This window comes from Rhincodon typus, chromosome 40 (assembly GCF_021869965.1).
Source record: "Rhincodon typus isolate 14 chromosome 40, sRhiTyp1.1, whole genome shotgun sequence".
Classification (NCBI taxonomy): Eukaryota; Metazoa; Chordata; class Chondrichthyes; order Orectolobiformes; family Rhincodontidae; genus Rhincodon; species Rhincodon typus.
This window is the reverse complement of record NC_063371.1, coordinates 12752881-12774574: the sequence shown is the minus strand read 5'-3', so window position 1 is coordinate 12774574 and position 21694 is coordinate 12752881. Positions and strand designations below refer to the sequence as shown.

Genomic DNA, 21694 nt, shown 5'->3' with positions numbered 1-21694 from the left:
ACCCTAACCCTAACCCTAACCCTAACCCTAACCCTAACCCTAACCCTTGTTACGATTAACAAGGAGGAGGTATTAGATGTCTTAGTGGGCATGAAAGTGCATAAATCCATACTGCCAGATGTGATGTATCCCAGGCTGCTATGAGAAGCAAAGGAGGAGATTGCTGGGGACCTAGCAGAGATATTTAAGACTTTGCTGGCCACAGGTAAAGTGCCAGATAACTGGATGATAGTTAATTTGGTTCCTTTGTTTAAGAACGGCATCAAGGATAGGACAGGTAATTACAGACCAGTTAGTTTGACATCAGTGGTCAGGAAATTATTGGAAAAAATTCTGAAGGAGAGAAAGGCAAAGAACAGATTTGTTCGAAAGAAGTCCTAGATGACTGATTTAATCGAGTTTTTTGAACTGGCAACTAAATATATTAGAATCACTACAGTGTGAAAGCAGGCCATTCAGCCCATCGAGTTTGCACCGACCCTCCGAACAGCATCCACCTGGTCCCACCCTCCTACCCTATCCCTGTAATCCTGCATTTTCTACAGCTAACACACCTCACCTACGCATTCACAGACACTCAGGGCAATTCAGCATGGCCAATATCCCTAATATACACAACTTTATGGGAGGAAACCAGAGCATCCAGAGGAAATCCATGGAGACACGAGCAGAATACGCAAACTCCACACAGACAATCATCCAAGGCTAGAATCAAACCCGGGTCCATTGCACTGTGAGGCAGCAGTGCTAACCAGTGAGCCACCATGCCACCCCATTGATTGAGGTAGTGTAGTTCATGTGGTTTACAAGGTCTTCAGCAAGGCCTTTGACAAGGTCCCACATGGAAATCTGGTCCAAAAGTTAAGAGGTCATAGAATCCACTGGAACTTGTCAAAATGCATTTAAAACTAGCTTACAAATAGGAGGCAAAGGGTGATGGTGGAAGGATGTTTTTGTAATTAGAAGCTTGTGACCAGCAGTGTACCACAGGGATCAGCACTGGGACCTTTGCTGTTTGTTATGTACATTAGCAACTTGGATGTCAATGTGGAAGATATAATTAGGATGAGTGAAGACAACACAAAAATTAGTGTTTGTTGATAGTGAAGGTGTGGTCGAAGGATACAGTCTATTGTCCATCAGCTGGTTAATTGGGCACAGCAACTGCAGCTGGAATTCCACCCTGACAAGTGTGAGGTGATGCATTTTGAGAAGTCCAATAAGGAAGGATATATACAATGAATGGTCAGTCCTGAGGGAGTAGTGTGGTACAAAGGACCTCTGTGTTCAAGTCCACAGATCACTGAAGGTATCAACCCAGGTAGACAGAATGATGAAGAAAGCATACAAGATGCTTTCGTTCATTAGCTGGAGCATAGAATATAGTAGCAAGGAAGTCTTGTTACAAATTTATAAAACATTGCTTCGGTCACAGATGAAATATTGTGTTCGGTCTCATCGTCACACTATCAAATGGATGCGAATGAACTGCGGAGGATGCAGAGGAGATTCACCAGGGTGCTGCCTGGGATAGAAAATCTGACTGGTGAGGAGAGACTGGATAGGCTGGGTTTATTTTTCCTGGACGCTGAGGAGGAATCTGATTGAAGTAGACAAAATTCTAAGAGACATATGTTGGGTAGATTATCTTTTCCCCACAGCAGCACCTCTAAAACGAGAGGGCATAGGTTTAAGCTAAGGAGTAAACAGTTTAGAGGGAATCTGAAGAATTTTTTTTCACCCAGAAGGTGGTAGAAATATGGAATGTGCTGCCTTAGAGGGCGGCGGAGGCAGGTACTCTCACAAAATTTAAGCAGCATCTGGCAGAGTACGTAAAATGCCAGGGCACAGAAGACTAGGGGCTTGGTGCAGATAATTGGGATTAGCATAGTTTGGTATTTGTTGGTCAGCATTGACATGATGGACAGAAAGACCTGTTTCTATGCTGTGTGACTCTCTGGTGAACAGATGGATACCTACAAGAAGAATTCAATCAAGTAACTGAGCCAATGAGGAAAGAAGGCTTTTGAAGTACGAGCATTGGAAGCATTGTATTTCCAGTTCTGGTTCAAGCTCAAAGCAAAAGGTAGTGAAGGCCCAATTAAAATTAGCATAATATCAATCGATCAATTGCTGGATGCAAAAATGATCGTTTATCTGTGACTAACTGTTATCAGCTGCTGTGTGCGCGTTAACTCCAGGTGTGAAAGTAAACAACGAAACCATTTCCAGAATACCGAGTGAAAATGATGCATTCCTTCATTAAAAATAAGCCCAAGTTAGAGTTGAAAAGCACCTAAGATTCTTCTCCAGATGACATCTTATTAATATGCAAACTTAGTTTTCAGTGATTCACCATGCTTCATAGCACAGAAATATTAATTTTCTTGTATAAAATTACAGTCAACAGTGTTTGTCAAATGCCCTGTATCAAATCTATATTGCTTTATGTTTGCAAGCTGCAGTACCAGATCATAACAAACTACTTTCACTTTTGAACAGTTAAAACAGTATAGGAGTCCAGTTTCATGGTTGTTGGCGATCCTCTCAAAGATCACCATTTTTATCCAGTTCTAAGTAATTATCTTCCACTTAACACTTGAACCTTACTTTCCCCTGAATAGTTGTCAATGGACTTGCTTGGTGTTATTTGCATTTCCTGTTTTCATCTGAGAAGGGAAATGGTTAAAATAATTGGTCGCCCTTCCCCTGCTAATAAAAAAGAAGGCAACAGCACGAAGTTGCTGGTACAAAGTGACAAACCAAATCAGACATCAACATTGTTTTCCCACATAACCATCAACAGTACATACTTATACCAGTAAAATTCTCCCCTACAGGCTGAATTCACTTAGTTTGCATGCTCACAACAGTTGCAAACCTCCCTGCAAGGATGTTGGTCCCATACCAGCTCAGATGCACCCCATCCACCTTTTACAGGTCCCACTGCCCTTAAAAAGGGTCCCCATGTCCCAGAAATATGAAGCCCTCCCGCCTGCAACATTTCTTCAGCCATGCATTCATCTGGACTAACCTCCCATTCCTATACTCACGCACATGTGGCACCAGAAGTAATTCAGAGATTACTATCTTTTGGGTTCTGTTCTTTAATCTACTTCCTAGCACTCTAAATTCTGCTTTCAAAAGCTCATCCATTTTCCTCCCATGTAATTGGTACCAGTATGTACATCGAACTCTGTCTATTTGCCCTCCCACTTCAGAATGGCTTGCAGCCATTCAGTGACATCCTTGACCCTGGCACCAGATGGGCAACATACTCTCCTTGAATTTCTTTTGCACCCTGTTCTCTTTTCTTTCCTCTTGTGCAGCACATCTACCCATGAAGTTGGCTGCCACTGCATAGACATCTCTCCCAACAGTATCCAAAAGGGTATCGCTGTCAGAAAGGGGGATGGTCACAGAGGCCTCCTGCATACCTGCTTTCCTCTCCTCGGCCTGGTGGTCACCCTTTTTGCCTGATCAATCTGTACCTGCGGCATGACCACCTCAGTGAGCATGTTATCCATAACTTACTCATCATCATGGCTGCTGCCTTGTGAATAGACCTGCAGCTCCAGCTCCAAAAGCCGGTTCACCAGCAGGTGCAGCTGGACATGTGTTCATAAGATCATAAGATTTAGGAGCAGAAAGTAGGCCATTCGGCCCATTGAGTCTACTCTGCCATTTAATCATAGCTGCTAAGTTTCTCAACCCCATTCTCCTGCCTTCTCCCCGTAACCTTTGACCCTCATGCAATCAAGAACCTATCTATCTCTGCCTTAACTATACTCAATCACTTAGCCTCCACAGCCTTCTGGGCAAAGAATTCCATCGATTCACCACCCTCTAGCTGAAGAAGTTCCTCCTCACCTCCATTTTAAAAGATCTTCCCCTTACTGTAAGGCTGTGCCCCAGTCTTTCCTGATGATGAAAACATCTTCCCAACGTCCTTCTGTCCGGAATCTCTCCTTCTCCTTCCTTCCCCCATCATTGACTGAAGGATGGTGACTGAAAGATCTCCTGACGGAACTGGTCGGGAGTTGGGAGGGGGTTGCTCAGTTTGGTATTGTCTGCTCTTAGAAGCCATGTGCCACCATGCCTTGAAACAAAGGCTCTGGCAAGAGTGATAGCAGGATGCCAACAGCACCAGCCAATGGCCAGAATCCCCTTGGCACACCGTCACCTGCCTCTCCCGACATCACCAAACTCACAATGGGGAATGTCCTCTGAGCCCTGCACTCTCCCTGACCCCACACAAGTGTTTGCGTTTCACAGCACAGTTAGCACCCCCTGCAACCCGCTCACTTTGCCTGTCCACAATCTCAGCTACGTGCTCCAAGCTGGGCACTGGCATGCACTCAGTAGTATTGCAGCTCTTCTTTTTGGCTTTGCCACCCTTGTGCATGGTGGCTAGGTAGCTCTCCCAGTGGTGGAGCTGGTGGGGATGGTATTGGCCACCACTGGTGCGAGTGTTATTATTATTAATGTTCTCCTCCTTTCTCCATCCGCCAGCAGCTCTGCTTGCTCCTGCTCCTCGTCCAACCGCAGTATGGACAGCTGGTCCAACGCCAAATGCAATGCCTCCTACTCGTCCTCCTGCATTCTCTCCATGCCCAGGCCCATCTCCATCTTAACCACCAGCTCCAAGGTGCCACTCTGCTCCATCAGCAACTGTGAGCTAGGCATGGCTCAGAGACAGAGAGAGACACAGAGAGATCAAAGACACAGGCCCTCACATGCCCCCTCCACAATCCTAGCCACAGCCACCCACTTCCCCCACCGCCCCCACCCCACACACACACACAGACACACACACACGCACGCACTTTAGCCTTTCTGCTCCTCCTGTGTGTGTGTGTCGGGGGAGTGGAGGGTAGAATGGATAATGGGTAATGTGTGGGGGACTGACCACTCAGCACCGCTGCCGCACACTCCTTCTTCCTTCCCACCACCCTGAAAATGATGAAGAGGAAGGAAAAGGAATCAACGGCAAAACCCTCGAAGGAAAAAGGAGGAGGCAGTGCAGGAGGGAGAGGTGAGGGGTGAGCAGGAATCACACACCCAAAGGAGGAAGGGAGTGGGTTCCACATTGCACAAAAGGATCATAACACAGGTGCAAGCTCTGCTGCCATGATTCCTTTGAAGGTCCTGAATAACCCTTTTCTAAAACAAAATGATATTAATGCAAGAATACTGTTAACTTACATACCTTAGCTAACTTTGATGACCAATGCTGCTTCATTATCCTGGCTCTGATTTTCATCTATTCCTGTTGTTTCTCAGTTAATCCCCCCCACCAAAAAATGCATTTAAAAAAAAATCACAAACCAATTAACACACCATTTTCCTGTGATTTACCTTTATTCCACATTCCTTGACACCCAGCACCTGGAGAGAACTTTGGGGAGAAAATTCAAGATTTCTATCATTTAGGTAGCTCAAGTGGCATTCCAGCCTTGTGAAAATTGAGCTGTGGTTATTGGTGAACAAATTGTCAACTGTCGAAAAAAAATCATCTGGTTCACTTCAGGGAAGGAAATCTACCATACATTTTGGTCTGGTCTACCTGTGAGTCCTGACCCACAGCCATGTGTTTCACACTTCTCGGCCAGTGGAGATTGCCAATCAATGCTGGCCTAGCCAGCAAATTCCATGTTATGTGAGCAAAGAAAAAAGTAAATGCTGCTTGGATTTTTGATGATTGTGTCTGCACTGGCCGGTCACGAAATGGCCAAATTGAATCTGTCCTATGATTTGGACAAAAACAGAGGACATTTCCCTCTTGCATTACTGCCAATGTTGGGTTGCACTGAAACAGCTTGGTATAATTACTGATTTTTTTTTGGAAGGCAAATAGGTTTGGGTCCAACTATTCTGCTAATATAACCTTTTTAGTAAAAACCATGCATAATTTCTCAGTTTTCATCAAGCAGAAGTCTACAGTAATTGTTCATCTTCACTTTGTCGCCCTGACCACTCGCTTGGACTGACAGGACTTTCTCACCTTTGCAGTTCATAAAATGCAATGTTCTAGAAATTCCTCGACAGTCTCCATTTGGGTCTACCTCTAAATCCATCAATTTACCTTCTAACTTAGTGTCTGTATTCTTGACCAAACGTCAATTCTGACGAAGGATTATTGGACTCGAAACATTCACTGCTTTTGTCTCCACGGATGCTGCCAAACTTTCTGAGTTTCTCCAGCACTTTTTGTGTTTGTTTCAGTTTTCCAGCATCTACAGTTCTTAGTTTTTGTCAATTGCACCAACTGGGACTCTACTTGACACAATGTAACTGCAACTATTTTTTATCTCGATACCACTATGGTTATATCTAATCTTTTAAGAAACTCTACCCTTGGGTTTTATGTTCTCATTCCAAATTAAAGTTCCGAGTAATGTGTACCTTGTCTGTACTGCTTAACACTCCACAGATCCAAATCATCTCCACTTTTAGTCTCCTTTTTTCCAAGAAAGCCCTAACATAACTTGGATCCTCACATTCCAGCTGTAAGCCAAGTGTTAAACAATCTGTGATTCTGAAATTCACTTCTGGGACATGATCTTTGTTAGTCAGGGTAGCAGTTACTGCCCATCTGTAGTTGCCCTAAGGTACTGGGCTCACTTCAGTATCAAACACGTTGGCTGATGCTCGCCTCCATCACTTCACTTTAAAAGACACCTCTCAATTATAACACATAGTCACATGGCAATAAACAAGTACTCATTTTGTCTTCAAACATACCAAAAATGTGGTCCAACAATGAACAAATATAATCAGCAGTTGGTTCTGCAAGTTATGATCTTAACTTCCCATTCAGAAGTCACAACAGTTCAGTAACTGCAATGTTTCTACAATGTTATAAATGGAAAATATGATTTTCTGGACTCCTTAAAAATTCTAAACCAACTTTGACTCTCACACCACTCTGTTTCTTCCACAAAAATTTCACAAAAATGGAGTTTAATGCGGAAAAGTGTGAGGTGATTCACTTTGGAAGGAGTAACAGGAATACAGAGTACTGGGCTAATGGTAAGATTCTTGGTAGTGTGGATGAGCAGAAAGATCTCGGTGTCCACGTGCATAGATCACTGAAAGTTGCCACCCAGGTTGATAGCGTTGTTAAGAAGGCGTACAGTATGTTAGGTTTTATTGGTAGAGGGATTGAGTTTCGGAGCCATGAGGTCATGTTGCAGCTGTACAAAACTCTGGTGCGGCCACACTTGGAGTATTGCGTACAGTTCTGGTCACCGTATTATAGGAAGGATGTGGAAGCATTGGAAAGGGTGCAGAGGAGATTTACCAGGATGTTGCCTGGTATGGAGGGAAGGTCTTATGAGGAAAGGCTGAGGGTTTTGAGGCTGTTTTCGTCAGAGAGAAGAAGGTTAAGGGGTGACTTGATAGAGACATACAAGATGATCAGAGGATTAGATAGGGTGGACAGTGGGAGCCTTTTTCCTCGGATGGTGATGGCTAGCACGAGGGGACATAGCTTTAAATTGAGGGGTGATAGATATAGGACAGATGTCAGAGGTAGGTTCTTTACTCAGAGAGTAGTAAGGGCGTGGAATGCCCTGCCTGCAAAAATAGTAGAATTGCCCACTTTAAGGGCATTTAAATGGTCATTGGATAAACATATGGATGATAATGGAATAGTTTAGGTTAGATGGGCTTCAGATAGGTTTCACAGGTCGGCGCAACATCGAGGGCCGAAGGGCCTGTACTGCGCTGTAATGTTCTATGTTCTAAAATAATCCTTATAATACAGATCACCCATTTTCAACTTTTCTAACATTAGTTCTGACAGCATCTGTGAAGGAGAAAACAGAGTTAACGTTTCGGGTCCGGTGACCCTTCCTCAGAACTGATGGTGGCTGGGAAAATGTCAGTTTATATGCAGAAAACATGGAGGTGGGTGGGGTAGGGACTAAATGATAGTATTGAGCCCAAAGAGAGAGAAAGACAGTTGGACAAAGGAGTTGCTAACGATCAGGCTGGGAGGGTGAATAGTTGTTAATGGGGACTGTTAGTGACTAACAACAAGGGTGTGTAATGGCTGGCTGTGTGATAACAAGGCCTGATGTGTGGGGTAGGGGGCTGGGACATGGCAGAGTTTAGGCCCTAAAATTATTGAACTCAATATTGAGTCCGGAGGGCTGTAGAGTCCCCAAGCGGAAAATGAGACATTGTTTCTCCAGCTTGCTTCGCTGGAACACTGCAGCAAGCCAGAGACAGAGATGTTGGCCAGGGAGCAGGCTGATGCGTTGAAGTGGCAGGCAACAGGTAGTTCAGGGTCTTTTTTGCGAGCAGAACATAGACGTTCTGCGAAGCGGTCGCCAAGTCGACACTTCGTTTCCCAATGTAGAGGAGACCACGTTGTGAGCAGCGAATGCAGTAGACTAGATTCTGGGAAGTGCAGGTGAAGTGTTGCTTCACCTGGAAGGTATGTTTGGGCCCTTGGATACTGGGGAGGGAGGAGGTAAATGGGCAGGTGTTATAGGGGAAGGTGCTGCAGAGCTGTGGGGAGCTGTTGGGGGTGAAGGAAGTGTGGACCAGGGTGTCCCAGAGGGAACGGTCCCAGCGAAAGGCAGACAAAGGAAGGGGGGAATATGTGTCTGGTGGTGACATCTCACTGGAAGTGGCGGAAATGGCGTCTGATGATCTTCTGGATGTGAATGCTGGTGGGACGGTAGGTGAGGATAAGGGGAATCCTATCGCTGTTGCGGGAGGGAAGAGAAGGGGAGAGGGCGGAAGTGCAGGAGATGGGTCGGACCTGGTTGAGGGTCCTGTCGACAACGGAGATGGGGAATCCTCGGTTGAGGAAGAAGGTGGACATTTCAGAGGCTCCCTTGCGACTGAGACGGAGGAACTGAGAGAATGGGATGGAGTCTTTACAGGAAGTGGGGTGTGAGGATGTGTAGTGCAGGTAGCTGTGGGAGTCAGTGGTTTTGTTGTGGATATTAGTGGCCAGTCTATCCCCAGAAATGGAAACAGAGATGTCGAGGAAGGGAAGGGAGGAGTCAGAGATAGACCAGGTGAAAGTGAGGGCAGGGTGGAAATTGGAGGCGAAATTGATGAAGTTTTCCAATTCCAGACGAGAGAGGGAAGCAGCACCGATGATATCATCGATGTATCGGAGAATGAGTTGTGCGTGGGGGCCGGAATAGGACTGGAACAAGGAATGTTCCACGTACCCCGTGAAGAGGCAGGTGTAACTAGGGCCCATGCAGGTACCTATGGCAACCCTCTTACTTGAAGAAAATGACAGGAGTTGAAAAATAAGTTCTTGAGGGTGAGGACAGCTTGGACACGCGGAGGAGGGTGGTAGTGGGTGGGGATGGTTCAGGTCTTTGCTCCAGGAAGAAGCAGAGAGCCCTAAGACCCTCCTGGTGGGGAATGGGCGTGTAAAGGGATTGCACGTCCATGGCAAAGAGGAGGTGACTGGAGCCGGTAAACTGGAAGTTTTGAAGCCGGCGTAAGGCGTCAGATGAATCATGGATGTATGTGGGTAGGGATTGGACCGGGGGCAGAAGACTGAGTCAAGGTAGTAAGAGATGAGTTCTGTGGGACACGAGCAGGCTGAAACAATGGATCTGCCTGGACAGTCCTGTTTGTGGATTTTTGGCAGGAGGTAGAAACGAACTGTGCGGAGTTGGGGGACTATTAGCTTGGAAGCGGAGGCAGGGAGAGAGACCACCAGATGAAATGAGATCAGTAACCGTAGTGGATACAATGGCCTGATATGTCATGGTGGGGTCATGGTCCAGAGGAAGGTAGGAGGAGGTATCTGAGAGTTGGCGCTCAGCCTCTGCAAGATAGAGGTCAGTACGCCAGACTACAACAGCACCATCCTTATCGGCAGGCTTAATAATAAAGTCAGGGTTAGATCTGAGTGCAGTCAGTTCGGAAGGAGATAGGTTAGACTTGGTGAGAGGGGCAGCAAAATTGAGGTGACTAATGTCACGTCGACATTTCCAAATGAACAGATCGAGTGCAGGTAAAAGGCCAGAGGGAGGCGTCCAGGTGCAGGGAGAGCATTGGAGTTGGGTAAAGGGGTCTGTGGGACGGGGAGAGGACTCTTGTCCAAAGAAATGAGCACGGAGATGAAGACGACAGAAGAAGAGTTTGGCGTCATGTCGTGCCCAAAAATCGTTAAGGTAGGGACGCAGGGGTATAAAGCTGAGGCCTTTGCTGAGTACGGAGCGTTCAGCATCAGAGAGCAGAAGGTTAGGAGAACTTGAATCAGAGGTAGTAGGAACTGCAGATGCTGGAGAATCCGAGACAACAAGGTGCAGGGCTGGATGAACACAGCAGGCCAAGCAGCATCATAGGAGCAGAGAGGCTGACGTTTCAGGCCTGGACCCTTCATCAGAAAAAGCTGTCTTTTTCTCTCTTTGGGCTCTATCCTATCGTTTACTCCCTATACCACCCACCTCCCTATTTTCTGCATATAAACTGACGTTTTCCCAGCCACCATCAGTTCTGAGGAAGGGCCACCGGACCCGAACCGTTAACTCTGTTTTCTCCTTCACAGATGCTGCCAGACCTGCTGAGCTTTTCCAGCAACTTTGTTTTTGTGAGACAACAAGGTGCAGGGCTGGATGAACACAGCAGGCCAAGCAGCATCATAGGAGCAGAAAGGCTGACGTTTCGGGCCTAGACCCTTCTTCAGAAATGGGGGAGGGGAAGGGGGTTCTGAAATAAATAGGGAGAGAGTGGGAGGCGGATAGAAGATGGATAGAAGAGAGGATAGGTGGAGAGGAAACAAACAGGTCGAAGAGGCAGGGATGGAACCAGTAAAGGTGAGTGTAGTTGGGGAGTTAGGGAGGGGATAGGTCAGTCCAGGGAGGACAGACAGGTCAAGGGGGTGGGATGAGGTTAGTAGGTAGGAGATGGGGGTGCGGCTTGAGGTGGGAGGAGGGGATGCATGGGAGGAAGAACAGGTTAGGGAGGCGGGGACGAGCTGGACTGGTTTTGGGATGCGGTAGCGGGAGGGGAGATTTTGAAGCTTGTGAAATCCACATTGATACCATTGGGCTGCAGGGTTCCCAAGCGGAATATGAGTTGCTGTCCTGCAACCTTCGTTTGTTTTTGTTTTTGTTCCTGATTTACAGCATCTGCAGTTCTTTCGGTTTTTACTCTAACATTAGTGGCTGATGGAAAGCAAAAGAATTAGTTCCATGAACATATAAATAACATATGAAAATCTACATAAGAGATTACTCTGTAAAAGCAGATTCTTCAAACATCAGAATAAAATCAATGCTAATTTACACCCTACAGTCACTACAAATGAAATGGTGGTAATGCCTGATCACACTAGCCCCTCATGCAGCAAAGTATTTTGTACTCAAGACCCACAATATTTAAAATTACACTGCAGAAGTTTGAAACTTTTTTTTTGCAAAGCTACGCTTTGGTTCTCAAAGGGTAAATGGAACAATACCATTTGCTAACTTTGGAAAGCTGGAGTTGGCTGCTTTTGAGGTTTTGCTAGTTTTCAAATATTTGATGACATTTCTGAAATAACGATGCCAAAGGGGTGTCAGGCAGTGAACAGAAGGAAAAGGCTATACCATGTAGGTGGAAGGAAATCCAATTACTTATGCAGCACGAATGTGTCTGTGTGGGAGTAGGTGTGTGGGGTGGAGGAGGGAGTTCCTGGCTCATCTCAATGACAAATCATTAGAACACGAATTAACTAGCCATCACCTTGGGAACAAGATAAAGGGCTTCCCTGAGTAATGACTTACTCTGAAACACAGTTTACTTGAAGGCTGTGAAATCATCATTTGAAAATCAACACAAGGGAACACTGTGACTAAGCAGCAAGTACAGTGTGTTTGTGAAAGTTCTGAATGCTTAAAATAAATTCTAGTTCTCTCCCACAGTATTATTCATGAGAACGTTGGAACCTGAAGTCTTAATTCTGAAGTTTGCTGCAGCTTGCTCATTGGTCCAGTGCTGTTGATCTGACACTTGGCTGTTATCCTTCATGTCTGTGGTTCAGCACAAATCCTTTTACAGTGCATCTTAGTTTCAAGGTGAACATTAACAAAGTATCTTTAACAAACTCTTCTGCTTTTATTCAATCAAAATACCCTTCTGCATCCAGTCAATTTATTTTTTAACCCCGAACTTCGTTCTCCTGTAATCTGTACTCAAAATGAGATCTTAGAGATTTCCCAATTTATGCGGTTACAACGCAGAATCGGGAGATTTAGCAGGTGATCAGACCCCAAGCCTCAAAAATGATTAAAGAGTTGATTTCCTAATCAAATCAACACCCAGCAGGGATATTTCCTTATTTCCTGTAAGGCAGCAAGCTTGCTAATGACTCCCTCGCACACAATAATTGCAATTCTCAATTTTAGTCCAGGTTTGTATGCCATAGTTTCCCTCAAAATAATTCAAGGGTCCATATAAAGCAGGAATGTCACCGTGACTGTGAGTTCGCATTGAATGGCAATTTCTCAGTAAAGGAACAAAGAACAGGCTGGGAGATTGCAAAACAAGGTTGGAAAGCTGTGCACAAGTTTTGGCAAAATCACTGAAGTTTGGACACTGGTGACCTGAAATGGGAAAGCAGTAATGCGAGCAAATAAAGTCAGGTGAACTGGGACCAAGTGAAGAGAGCAAGATTGATCATTACTGACAAATCATTAGCCTTGCTAGTTAGTGGGAGAGAATACCATGTGAAGCTTGCAGAATGTGTATCCTTGGAGGGATTGTCTTAACCACAAAGACCAAAAGGCCTGTAAATTGAATCCAGCTCAATCATATAAGTCACATATTGTATTGCAGTCAACATTACATTCAGAAAGTGACAAATTTGCATAATTTCAGAGTAGAGAAAAAGCCAATTTAGCACCTATTCCATGAGCAATCCTCAGTGTAGACCACCTTCAGGATGAGGCTGTTAGCATTATTGCTCACTGTAGGTTGGATTTGCTACCACCATCCTCTTTTAGGGTAGAGATACACAGGGCCTACTTGGTCCAGTAAGGTAGAAGGAGATTATTTGATAATTGCGTGAGATTATGCTTTTGTCTGATTACTTGTTAGCAACCATGATAGATTTTGTTACAAAAACTGGGAGAAAGACTCAGATGGTGGATCTTAATCCACCAACATCCTCAGCTGTCTCACTCCAAATTTGGAAGTCATTATCATTGTGGGGGGCATTTAAGGCATTCCTCAATATTAATTCTTTCACATCCGTACACCTATAGATATTCCCTCCAGGCTTTTCTTTTCTCATGATTCATATGTTACATTTGTGTATGCAGTAATATTTATTCCTACCCCATCTTCTCACCATGATTCCACCCACCACAACCTCAAGTCTCCGTCTTTCCAAATTCAGACAATGTGGAGATTTCACTATCTTCCAAAATATGTTCTCCTTTGTTTTGGAAGACTGGTAGATCATTGGCTTGAAGAGTGTTAACTTTGATTCTTTTCTTGATAGTTGAGGTCTGATGATCTCTTTAAACTGGAGGACCTTTAGTCTCTTGCATTACCTTTGTGGAAGATACCTTTCCTGCTTAAACAAGCAATTGCTCCACTGTACCATCTGGAAGATGTTTAATCTCATGCATTGCTTCCAAAGACAACAACTGTCCGATTGAAACAGGCAATTTCTTTCGGCAGTATCTTAAATTTCTGACCTTGGCAATTTTTTCTTGAATGTATCGTCAATCTCTGGAGTTGGTCATCCCTTTTCAGTGGTGGCTTCCATTGGATTGGATACAGTAATTTTTTAAATCTGTGTCAGTAGATTTTTATTCTCAACCTGCTAGAGAACCTGTTGCAAAGTGCATTGACTCTTTAATTTTTTAGTAAGGTTGGACACTTTCCTTCACCCTCAGTGACTGCCATGTTGGTGAAAACACCACATTCACTTCCTTGAAATAACTTCACAGAAGCCGGCATCCTGTTACCAAGTCACCATTTACTTACACGTGGAAAGTCATTGATGCTTATCCAGCTCCTGCACAGCCAGCTCTCAGAGTTAAAAGGATCTCTGACACCCTGATCTTATCTGTCAGCCAGAGCTCCCTGACTGGCCCAGATTAACAGTCCTAATCGGGAAACTCAGATTCTGTGAGGTCGACCTGGCTGACCTCATTACAATCTACATTCCCCAGTTCTGCTATTTTAGAATTGCTTCTTGCATGGCATGACTTCTGTCCCCGGTTCTAAAGACTTTTTTTTCCTGGCAAGAACAGAAAATGAAATTCCCCAGTTAAACTTGCGCTTTCTGAATCAACTCAGCATTTTAAAGTAGGCTTCAAGTTAAAATCTCTATTTGTTTACCGAGTTCCATTGCACTCAGCTGAAACTGCATCAAGGAGCTCAAGTGAAATATAATGCTCAGAGCCTATCTGGTTCCTCCTGTTTGCTCACAAACCATACTGACCCTCGGGTTGGAAATATTTCTGTCAACCCAGTACAGTTGCATATTTTGACCTTGCTTACAATATGAAACAAATTTCTTACCCAAAGTAGCTGACCTCAATGGATTCTCACTCTTGTTTTGGTTCTGTAATGGGAGCTCCATGAAATCTTGAATCTGTTATTCTCTCATGAAATGTACCTTGATTCACCAGTTCCAAGACCAGTTGTGTTTGACATGAACTAGTTTGGATCCTTCCACCAGGAAAACTGAAGTCACGACACTCATTCACAGTCAAGAGTGAGAATTCCTGACTGTGAAGTATTTTTTGGTGCTCTACAATGTCACCCCCCATTGGTGGAGATCTGCTTCTCTCTGGACTGTTTGTCTTAAGTAGTATAGCTTCTGGATTAGTTACAGTACTGTTGGCTGCAGACAGTGTGTTTTTAACTGGAATTAAATCTGTAATAGGGTAGCACTCACTCCCATATCAACATTGAGATTACTGAAATAAATACCCTCGAGTCAAAAACCTATGTCTGGATCACTCATTTCCCGAAGAAACATGTTAAGTTTTTCTTCTGTTATAGACAGTTCTACTTCACTAACCTTTTTGTGTTGGTAGCTCTTTGACTTCTTGCTTTTCTGTTACTACTTGCTCCTTCGGCATATTTTCAAAAACTGACATAATGAGTTTCAAAAACAGCATGCTTTTTAATAGTTGGGCACTGTTGCTGCCTGTGAAGTTTCACTTCTTCACATCACTGACAGGAAACTTAAGTGAATGATGTTTGCTATACACACTGTACTCGTTTCTCGCATGTATCTTTTGTGGTTTTGTATCTTAAATCAGAAGAGATTCTGCTCATCTCCTGTGCAGGGGCTGATCTTCCCCTCTGAGGATTGTTCTCTAGTGCTTCAAAACTTATGCTGAACTCACTGTAAGTATGGCTTTCTCCAGAGTTAAATTTTCTCTTGACTTAAATAATGCTGACAAAGATTCAAAAGCAATTCTGACAACAATTCTGATCTCTTACAAATTCCGAGGTTAAACTTCAAGAGTCACATTTCTCCACTTATCTGTCAAGAAAATCAATTAAATTATCTATTGACTTCCCTGGATGCTTAACCCTTAAATTAAAATTTGCTCTTTCAAGAATTTTATGGGTTCTAAGGTTGAAGTAATTGTCAAAGGTTCTCAACACTTCCTCCTATCTTATACAAGTAAAATTGAGGATGTCATATTTTGCAGGAAAAATGCAGAATTGCTGCTTTTTTGGCACTTCTCTGGATGAAACCTGCTGTTAATGGCCGAAGTAAATAATTTCTGGCTCCTTAATGGCATTACTGAATTAATCCTACTATTTGCAGTTTTACTAACATGTTTTATTCTGGTTGATTCCCACTATGTGCAGTTGTAATATTCTTTCTTTCCTTTTTTCCTGAATAACTCCTTTCCTGCTGTCTGTGGCTTCAATGAATGTTTCTTGGCTTCCTTGCACTTTGAAAATGGATCTTCCACCTTTTCTGCAGTCTTCACAAAGTCTCTTAAATTTCCTTTTTCATACAGTCATTGAAAGGAACAGCATGGAAACAGCCCCTTTGTTCCAACTCATCCATGCCGGCCAGATATCCTAAATTAATCTAGTTTGCCAGCATGTGGCCCATATCTCTGTAAACCCTTCCTATTCATGTAGCCATCCAGATACCTTTTTAATGTTGTAATTGTACCAGCCTCTACCATTTCCTGCAGGAGCTCATTCGACACACACTCCATCCTTGGTGTGAAAAAGTTGCCCCTAGTCCCTTTTAAATCTTTCCCCTCTTACATGAAACCTACGCCCTCTAGTTTTGGGAAAAAGACCTTGGCTGTTCACCCTCTCTGTGCCGTCATGATTTTATAAACTTCTATAAGGCCACCCCTCAGCCTCTGACGCTCCAGGGAAAACAGCCTCGGCCTATTCAGCCCCTCCAGAGAGCTCAAACCCTCCAACCCTCGCAACATTCTTGTTAATCTTTTCTGAACCCTTTCAAGTTTCACAACAGAGACCAGAATTGAATGCAGTATTCCAAAAGTCACCTAACCAATATCCTGTACAGCCACAACCAGGCACACCACCGGTCACAGGCCGCCACTCCGACAAGCAACCCTCCATCATCACACTATGTAACCTACTTTCAAGCCAGTTCTGTATCCAAATGGCTAGTCCTCCATATATTCCATGTGACCTTACCTTGCTAACCAGTCTACTATGAGGAACCTTGTCAAACGCCTTACTGTAGTCCGTATAGGTCACATCCACTGCTCGGCCTTCATCAATCTTCTTTGTAACTTCATCAAAAAACTCAAGTTCTTTAGATATAATTTCCCACTCGCAAAGCCATGTGGACTACCGCTAATCAGGCCTTGCCTTTCCAAATACATGTCAATCCTGAGCTTCAGAATCTCCTCTAATAACTTGCCCACCACTGATGTCCGGCTCACTGGTCTATAGTTTCCTGGTTCTTCCTTTCTGCCTTTCTTAAATGGCACCACGTTAGCCAAGCTCCAGTCTTCTCACCCATGGCTATACAAATATCTCAGCAAGGGGCCCAGCAATCAATTCCCTAGCTTCCCACAAAGTTCTAGGGTACACCTGGAAGTTATCCACCTTTATGCGTTTTAAGACATGCAGCACCTCCTCCTCTGTGATATAGACACTTTTCAAGATATCGCTATTTATTCCCCAAGTTCTCTCATTTCCATATCCTTCTCCACAGTAAACCCTGATGAAAAATACTTGTTTAGTATCTTGCTCATCTCCTGCAGTTCCACACACAGGCAGTCTTGCTGATCTTCAAGAGGCCCTGTTTTCTCCCTAGTTACTCGTTTGTCTTTGATGTATTTGTAGAATCGCTTTCATCCAACCTCATCTCCTTAAGCTTTGAATATGCCACTTTATTGTGTTTAATTATGGCATTATGACCTCCCTGGGTCTGTATTCTTGGTTTGAAATGCTTCCATAGCCTTTGATTTCCCTCTCTGTAGCCGTGCTACATGGTTTCCATTCACAATGCTGCTGAAGGACATTCTGGTCAGCAGTTATTTTGATTCTTGCTTTCTCAGCCTCTAGTTCTGTGCCATTTTTAAAGTTTTGGACATTTTGGTCAGCAGTTATTTTGATTCTTGCTTTCTCATCCTCTAGTTCTGTGCCATTTTTAAAGTTTTCCCCTGCCCAGCAAGTTATTTCACTTATCTCACAGAGCCTCTCATGTCCATTTGCAACATAACTGAACTCCAGTTTGGGACTCGTCCTATAGATTACTAGTACACAATGCAATCTGTAACTATGTTAAGTGACAAACATTTCAACTCCAGGAGTCTCCTGCTGTAGCACATTTCTTATCAAGTTGAAATTCAGATTCTGTCTTGCGCCATAAAACAAGGCTACAAAAAAGGACTACTTGCATGACAAACAGCATGCAATAAACAGAACTAAGCAATTCTACAAGAAACAGTTCTGAGCTCTGCAGTCCTGCCACATCCAGTCATGACTGACGGTGGACAAGTAAACAACTCACTGGAGGAGAAGGCCTCACAATTATCTCCCATTCCCAATCATGAGGGAGACCAGTATATCAATGCAAAAAGTAAGGCTGAAGCATTTGCAACAGTTCAGTCAGAAGTGCAGACTAAATGACCCATTTTGGCCTTCTTCAGGGGTTCCCAGCATCAGAGATACCACTCCACATAATATAAAGAAAAGGCTGAAAGCATTGAAAACTGCAAATGTTATGGGCGCTGACAGCAATCTGATAAAAGGACTGAAGACTTGTGCTCCACAACCACCAATGCCCAGGTTAAGCTCCAGTACAGCTACAACAATGGCAGTAATGTAACAATGTGGAAAATTGCCTTAGTATGTCCTGTGCGCAAGAAGCAGAACAACTCCAAACCGACCAATTACTTGAGTCAACACAACACAAAATACCTACTTCAGGAATAACCGGTATGATCCATTGATGATCGCCTCCCAGAATAACTGATTTCTTTCTGAATATAACATTTTCGTTTGTTATATCTCTGAAGTAAATGCCCCACTGCTGGGAGGCTACATCTTGGTATCATTACAGAATCATTCCACATAATAAGTTTTGACTTTCCAATAAATTCTGCTTCTCTAGAATTTACTTACAATTAGCATGTTGAAAACTAGTAAAATGGTCTTGGAATTTTAAAAAGTGAATGGCTGCTCAATTTCTGTACACTGGTGGACGTAATTTAATTTCATGCAATACAGGAACTAGGCTCGACAATCAGATTCCAGTTGTCTGTGGACTCCACATGGTTACACGTGCATCACAGCAGAGATCAGCAAAACAATTGCAGCCAAAGTACTCTCCTTACTGTAAGAGCACTTCTTTAAATCCAGGACTTTCACCATAGGACTTCAACAGAAGTCAGCTATTTGGCTGATCAAACCTGCTCTGCCTTTGCACAAGATCATGGCTGATCTATTTATAACTTCTGAAATAACTCGCCAGAGGCTGGTATTCCAACACCAATTCACCTTTTATTTACAGATGCAAGGTACTTGACACTGGTCCAGCTTCCTCACAGCCAACTCTCAGATTGAATAGAACCCCTGACACACTTGTTTTTATCTGTCAGCCAGGGCTCTCTGATTGGACCAGGTTAACAGCCCCAATCAGGGGACTCACGTTCTATGATATTCATCTGGCTGACCTCATTACAAGCACTACAACCTCAAATCCACATTCCGACATACCCCTAACAACCTATCCACCAGAACCTACAGAATTTTGCAAGAGGACAATCAGCACATCCATGATTTCTGTGGCTATTTCCTTCAGTGCCCTGGCATATATATTATTAGGCCCTAAGGATCGATTAGTATTTTGTCCCATCAATTTTTCCAACATTTTTTTTCTTCCACTTATACTAACCTTCTTCAATTCTCCTTTCCCATCGAACCTTGCTTCCCTCGCATTTCTGGATAGTTGAGTCTTCTTCTGTGAAGGCAGAAATAAAGCTGTTGTTTAATTAATCTGCAATTTGCCTGTTTTAATCTTTTTCTTTTTTCGTACTGACGGAGGCTCTAAGTATCCGCTTTCCGTTCCTTGCAACTTACTCTTTTACTCTATTTTACCCCTTCTAACCAAATTCTTGAACCTCCTTAGCTGACTTCTAAACTGCTCTCAGTTCCCAGACCTGCCACTTTATCTAGCAACTTTATCTGATTTCTTTTTTTTATCTAATATTACCTTAATTTTTTTAAGCAATGGTTAGGCACCTTTTCCTGTTCTGTACTTTCATGCAAAAAGAATGGAAAACAGTTGCATGTTTACATTTGTTCTTTAAATGTTAACCATTGCGTATTCACTGTCATGCCTTTTAACAAAGTTACCCAGAATATTGCAGCTAACTCAACCCACATTGTTTCATTGTTCCCTTTGCTTAGATGTAGGACCCCTAGTTTTGGATTGGACTACTTCACTACTATCCAAGTGAAGAATTCTATCATGTCATGATTACTTTTTCCTCAAGTACTTCTCATAACAAGTTTATTAATTAAGTTCTTCCATTGCACAAAACCAATCCGGGTTCGCCTGGTCCCTAGTTGGTTACTTCTACACAGCCTGGGAATTCACCCACCACAATATTTCTGCTCACATGGTTTGCCGAGCCTCTGTGTCGATTAAAGCCAAATCCTCTTGCAATCAAGGCCAACATTCCTTTCATCTTCCTAATAGCCTTGCTACACCTGTATGTTGGCCTTCAATGACTTATCCACAGGACACCTAGTCCCTTTGTATTTCAAACTTTTCAACTTCTTACCATTTAAGAAAATAATCTGCACATCTGTTTTGCCTTCCCAAGTGGATAAACTCGCATGTTTCCCCATGAAATTCCAAAGCCATTTTCTTGACCATTCACAAATTTTCTTTAAGCTGCTTTACATCTTCCACACAACACACATTGCCACTTCAATTTATATCATCCACAAATTCAGAAGTATTACATTTGGTCCCCACTTCCAAATCATTATAATTATTATGAACAGTTGCGGCCCAAGTACTGATCTTTGCAATACTCCATTTGTCACAGCCTGCCAACTCAGAAAGGACTCATTTATTCCTACTGTCTGTTAACCAACCAATAGTCTATACAAGTATATTATCTCTAATCCTGTGTGCTTTAATTTTTCTCACCAGCCTCCTGTGGAGGGACTCTGTGAAAAGCCTTCTGAGAATCTAAGTACAGTGCATCCTTCAGCTCTCCTTCACCAATCTTGTTCAGAATGTCCTCAAAAACTCCATTAAGCTCATTAAATACAATTTCCTTTTCAAAAATCTCTGCTGACTATGCCTGATCAGATCATTTTCATCCAAGTGTCTATGCATCACATCCTTTCAAAAAAATGCCCAGCACTTTACATACAAGTGCTCTCAGACAAACGGGACTTCGGTTCCCTGTCAACAAGGTGCAGGGCTGGATGAACACAGCAGGCCAAGCAGCATCATAGGAGCAGAAAGGAAACGTCAGAAACATTTCCTACCGACTAACCTCATCCCACCCCCTTGACCTGTCCGTCCTCCCTGGACTGACCTATCCCCTCCCTAACTCCCCACCTACACTCACCTTTACTGGCCCCATCCCCGCCTCTTCGACCTGTTTGTTTCCTCTCCACCTATCCTCTCCTCTATCCATCTTCTATCCGCCTCCCACTCTCTCCCTATTTATTTCAGAACGCCCTTCCCCTCCCCCTTTTCTGATGAAGGGCCTAGGCCCGAAACGTCAGCCTTTCTGCTCCTATGATGCTGCTTGGCCTGCTGTGTTCATCCAGCCCTGCACCTTGTTGTTTCGGTTCCCTGTTTTTCCCCTTTGCTCCTTTCTTAGATAGTGGAGCCATCCAATCTGCAGGTATCATTCAAAATTCTGTAGAATTTTGGAAAATAATCACTAATGTATCAACTATCTCAACTGCCACAATCTTCAACACAGAGATACAGATAATTAGGTCCTTGGGATTTATCAGTTTTCAAGCCTATTAATTTCTCCAGTACAATCTTATTAATTTCTCCAGTACAATCTTATTAATTTCATTTAATTCCTCAGTCTCTGCACCAACTTGAATCTCTAATTCTGGAGGATTCCTTGTGACTTCCTCAGTGGAAACAGACATAAAGTAACGACTTAACTTCTCTGTCATTTCTCTATTCCGCAGAATAAATTCTCCTGTTTCTGCTTACAATGGACTGACATTCGTTTTAGCCAAACCTTTCCTTTGAACT

General features: G+C 43.5%; 1 protein-coding gene and 1 long non-coding RNA gene across 2 annotated transcripts in view; both read right to left on the bottom strand.

The window, feature by feature from the left end:
• The window catches only part of LOC109918355, a 192302-nt gene extending 172900 nt beyond the window's left edge, over positions 1-19402 (bottom strand). Inside the window, exon 1 of the long non-coding RNA XR_007265834.1 lies at positions 19346-19402. This is a non-coding gene — a long non-coding RNA (uncharacterized LOC109918355). The remainder of the gene's footprint in view (positions 1-19345) is intronic.
• Positions 1-21694, bottom strand: part of LOC109926765 — a 741111-nt gene that overhangs the window by 527693 nt on the left and 191724 nt on the right. The gene's annotated exons all lie outside the window — the stretch shown is intronic.